Source organism: Marmota marmota, unplaced genomic scaffold (genome assembly GCF_001458135.2).
Source record: "Marmota marmota marmota unplaced genomic scaffold, marMar, whole genome shotgun sequence".
Lineage (NCBI taxonomy): Eukaryota > Metazoa > Chordata > Mammalia > Rodentia > Sciuridae > Marmota > Marmota marmota.
In genome coordinates, this window is record NW_026000144.1 from 446,263 (window position 1) to 451,579 (window position 5,317).

A 5,317-nucleotide genomic window follows, 5' to 3' on the forward strand; every position below is an offset into this window, starting at 1 on the left:
TCTGGGGTTGAAGTAGCATGTTTTTCCTTCCTGTCCCCTGACTTACATGACATCCAAGTCTAAGACTAAAGAAAGATTCAGAATATGTCTAACCTCCAAAGGAAACACAAATGTCAGAATTAGAAGGGAACACCATGTGCAGTAGTGAACACCTGCAATCCCAGAAACTTGGGAGGCTGAGGCAGGATGACTGCAAGTTCAAGGACAATACAGGCAATTTAGCAAGACCCTGTCTCAAAATAAATATAAAAAGGGGCTTGAAGTCCTAGCTCAGTGGTAAAGTGCCCATGAGTTCATCCCCCAATGCCACAATTTAAAAAGGACAAAAAAAATTATCATTAGTGTGTCATTGTTGGTTCTTTGGTAACTGAAGACGAAAAATTTTGATAGTTCTATAGAACTTTTCTAGTTCCCCCAGTGCTGGGGATTGAACCCAGAACCATGCTAAACCAGTGTTCTACAATAAGCTATGCCCCCAGTCCACTGAGGCTCAGTGGTTGAGTGTTCCTGAGTTCAATCCCTAGTACCAAAAAAAAAAAAAAAAGAAAGAAAATAGAAAAGAAGGCCAGAGTTTCTCTGATCATTACCAATATCTATTTTTGTTTATCCTATGAATGAATCCCATCCTCAGCATTATCTCATTTAAAATCTCAGCAACTTGAATCCAAAATCTATTCCTGCCATTATCCTTAACCTCGCAGCTGTGCAATCCATGAATTTAGATGGTGTATTGTCTATATTAAAATGTTCTCTTCATGAGAAAAGAAAAAGTTAATTGGATAACAGTAATTATGCAAACACTCAAGCCTTTGCAACATTCCAGAGCTTTTGCATGGCTCTCACCTTCCTTCATGCACCCTCACAGTTCTAGTGGCCATTCATTTCTTTGTGCTGCCATTGTGACAGATTGAGGAAACCTGACCAGAAGTTTGTAACTTTCTTAATGTCTTCACCATATGAGAAGCAAGGCTGTATAATTTGAGTTATTCTGGTTTTTCCAAGTTCTCCCATTTTGGGGACCCTACAAAACAGTCTTGGCAGTTTTTCTGCAAGAGCTGTACCAATTATTTACTTCATGAGGCAGGCTGGGAAGGGCCTTGCAACTGTCAGTGTTTGGCCTGTGCTCTGCTCATCATAGCCATTTCCTGATTTCTATAAATGTGCTGTATAGGCTCCATCTAAGTACCAAGTATTTTCCACTAAAGAAAAATAAAGAAAGTTGTATCCAGGGTCAGGGCTTCTAATTGCAGCTGGTTTCTTCCCTTTACATGCTAAATGATTTTGTGTGTGTGTGTGTGTGTGTGTGTGTGTGTGTGCGCGCCCGCGCGCCCGAGTACATACAGAATGGCCATCAGTGCTAGTGATCTTCCATTAGCTTTCCTGGTTAATGTGCTGAGTGTCTATGCAGGGAAGCAAGGCTAGGCAATCTGACAGAGGAATCACCACCAGGTATTGGGTGAACCAGGTACATGCCGCACCATGATACATTTTTCTCTCTTCCCTTCTCCTACCATTTGAACTTTCTTTCCTTTCACCTTTGTTGAGCCACTGGCTTGGGATGGGGATGTGGAATGAGGTGGGAATACCCTGGGCATTGCTGGTCCTCCCCACACTGAAAGACCTCAACTTGGTAGTCTTGACAAGGCCCATGTTGTTCAACTGACAGATGACTTCCAAGTGTCCATTCTTCCTTTTCCAACTCTGACCTTGGTAACAGTGTTCAGGTCTTTAGTAGAGAAGAATGAAATTTACCCACTGTATTGAAGCTCCCTAATTTATCAAGAGAGCTACATAGAAAGAGCTGGAAACTACATCCATCTTTCCATCTTCACATGAGTCTATTTAACCCCCACCTGGCTTATTGTGTTTCCCTGCTTTCAACCTATCAGGTCTATGATTACAACAGAAATACCATCACCAACAGCTCAGGTGGGAATTGTTCTCAGAGATATTTGCAAAGCCTTGTCATACATTCCAATGAGCTGCTGGCCCAGGTGACACTCACCCTGTTCCCACATCTCCTAAAAGAGTGATATTTCTGTGTCAATAGACATATTTTGCCCCACAAAATAAGGAGAACATGCAATTTCAATGCAAGTTTTGACATTTTAAGATGACTGGTTTACTGTCTCTTTCCCCAGGAAAAGGAAGTTGAAGCATATCTTCCCTGTGAAGAGTGTGCCATAAGTCTGTTTGTTTGTAATGATTTTTATCAAGAGAATGGTTTTAAATTCTTATGCACGTGTGTTATTGGCCACCCCAAAAGGAAAGAAGAAATTTATTTTTGCTTGGCCTTATTTTTTTACTGTGGCCATAGTCTCTTATTTATTTTTTCCTACAGATTAAATTGCCTCACGAAAGCAGAGCTCAGTGATTCTAGCCAGTAATCCCATCAATGCAGGAGGCTGAGATAGGAGGATTGCAAGTTTGAAGCCTGCCTCCCGAACATAGGGAGACACATACATAAAAGAGGCCTGGATGTAGCTCAGTGGTGGAGCACTTGCCTAGTGTAAATGAGGTCCCAGGTTTCATTCCCAGTACTGTGTTATAATAATAGTCATTACAATAATCATTACAATTCAAAAATTAAAGTGCCTCATCTACTGTCTTCTTACTTCACTAAGTTCAATTTATTGCTAACTCTGTCTCATCTCCTCACAAATTCTGCAATTAATTAGTAATTTTAGAAATTAAGTTCCTTTAAGATTTTTACTTAAACAACAGGTTCATGTTCTCTCTCTCTCTCTCTCTCTCTCTCTCTCTTACATCACATTCCATGAGCTCTGCTTGTTACAACTCTGGTTTATTCAATTTAGCATTGAGAATTGGTCTGGCTCCTCCTTTGCCCTCCTGTTCTCTACCTTTTGTCCATTTTCATGTCTACAAGTTCTGCTTTCCACCACAAGCAATGCGCCATGGAAAACATGCTAAGGATAGAAGAAAATGAGATTTGAAGATAACCAGTGATTCATTTTTCTTCATGTGGTAACATTATGCTGTTGACTTAAGCGTGATCACTTCAGACAATCAGTATTGTCTTCGTCTTCAGCACATACTTACTTGGTTCATCTCTAGGTTGTGCAAACCTGATCATCACATTGAGAGAACACTGCATATTCTAGTCTCCTCTTAGCTCAGCTAACACACTTGCTACAAAATGAATCCAGGCTTTAATGCCAAGGCAGCCTGGAGCACCTCAGCAGGTGATGCTGGACCCTGAGAGCTGAAGTCAGGAAGGATTTGACCTGTTGAAAGCATGAAAAAATCCACATGATTTAGATGTGCTGAGTGTCTAGCAGATAAGGAAGACTTTTTATCTTTAGCAAAGGAGTTTCTGGCACTTAAGAAACTGAAAACATTGAGAAAACATTCTTAGAATTAAAGTCAAATCCCCATTATTTACACACTAAGATTATATTTTTGGAGCAAACTTCTCCAACTCACAGGATATACCCAAGTTTTCATGACTTATGTGTGAAGTAGAGAATATTTATTCTTGTTATAGTGGAATTCTTTAATTTTAATTTGGAAAAAGGTTGATAACTCTGATTTTATGAGCACTGACAGCTATTCTGTATCCATACACACACACACACACACACACACACACAATCATTTAGCATGTAAAGGGAAGATATCAGCTGAAATTAGAAGCCCTGGACCCTGAACATAATTTTCCTTTGCTCTGTACCCAAGAGTGTATCAGACTTGGTCTGAAAAACATTAACATCAAGACCTGTTATGAATAGTATGAAAATGGTGGATGTATTAATTCAAAAGACATAGTGGTAGTTGAAGGCCTTGTGCATGATGGAGTATATTAAAACAGAGGCTTGGTTTCCTTGCTGTTTAAGATCTCTTTTCCCTCAGGTTAGATTTGACTTTTTCATTGCAATGGTTCCTTTGACTGAAGCAATCTCCTCTGGTGAGAGTGTGATTGTCATGACCAATGCATGAGTGAGGGAGGACATAGGTATGGATGGGATTCAGTTTGTTTTCAGTGAGATATGGACCTTTGTTAAAAAAGAATGATCACTCTGAAACATTCAAAAACTATACCATTGTTGGAGTATTTATATCAACTGGGAACCCATGTACAATAGGTGATAACTGTTTGTTTTTAATGGTTCTAAGTTTGTGCCCACATCAGACTGAACCCCAGCCCTACTGTGGTGTGTGGTTAATGCTGACCCATGAAGAGTGATTAATATTTTCTGATGAATTTAAATTCTCAAAAAAAAAAAACAGTAAAGTGGAGGCTGGGGTTGTAGATCAGTGGTTGAGCGCTTGCCTTGCATTCGTGAGGCACTGGGTTCAATCCTCAGCACCACATGAAAAATAAATAAAACAAAGATATTGTGCAAAATACTAATGAGGTTCATTTTTTTTTCTGTAGTCTATGGAGAAACTATGAATGTTATATACATAATATAACTAAAATAGGATGCTCAAACTAGTAAATTGTTTTCTTAAAAAAGATATTGTTTCCATCTACAATTAAAAGATATTTTTTAAAAAACAGTAAAGTGTTTTTCACAAGAATGAATTTATTTATTACCACTTTATGACTCTTGCTCATGTGTTTCCCCCAAAGCATCAATGCAGTTTTTCTCTTTTGCTTCATTTTATTTTCTGAGGTAGTGGGGTTTTCATCCAAGGATGCTCCACCACTAACAGGCAGCCCTACCCATTTGATGTTTTTTTTTTTTTTTTTTTTTTTTTCTTTTTTAATCAGGGCTTGTTACTTTACGCAGGCTGTCCTCAAACTTGCCATCCTCCTGCTTCAATTTCCTGAGTAGTAGTGACTCCAGACATGAGTCACCACACCCAGCTCAAGCATCACACTTGCACAACAAGAGCTTTCACTGCTAAAGTGACACATGGGGTATGAAGCCAGCATCCATGGCCACACTTCTGAATTAAACCCTGGGAAATGGGTCCAGGTGGGAACAAGCCAGTGCTGTGCTGTTTCTAAACAGAAGCTTTGCCTTCCCTATTTTGGTCCTACTAATGTGAGCTGGGTTTCATGTTACTTTTATTTATATTGGCTGTGTCCCTCAGAAAGGGAATTTTGAAGTCTGAGTATTCATTGTTCATGCCTAAAAAATTTGTTCCATCCTGAGGCAGATTCCAAGCATGGAAAAGCTCAGGGAAGATTTAATACTGAAGATTAAAAGGTACTAAAATGACAAATTCCACTTTTCAAGGAAGCCTTGATTTTTGGAAAGATGAGAAGTGCATTGAGCTCCTTGATTTTGGTCCCAGTGGTCACTGTGAGCCCTCACATCACCATCACACCCTTTAATCTTCTCCGATG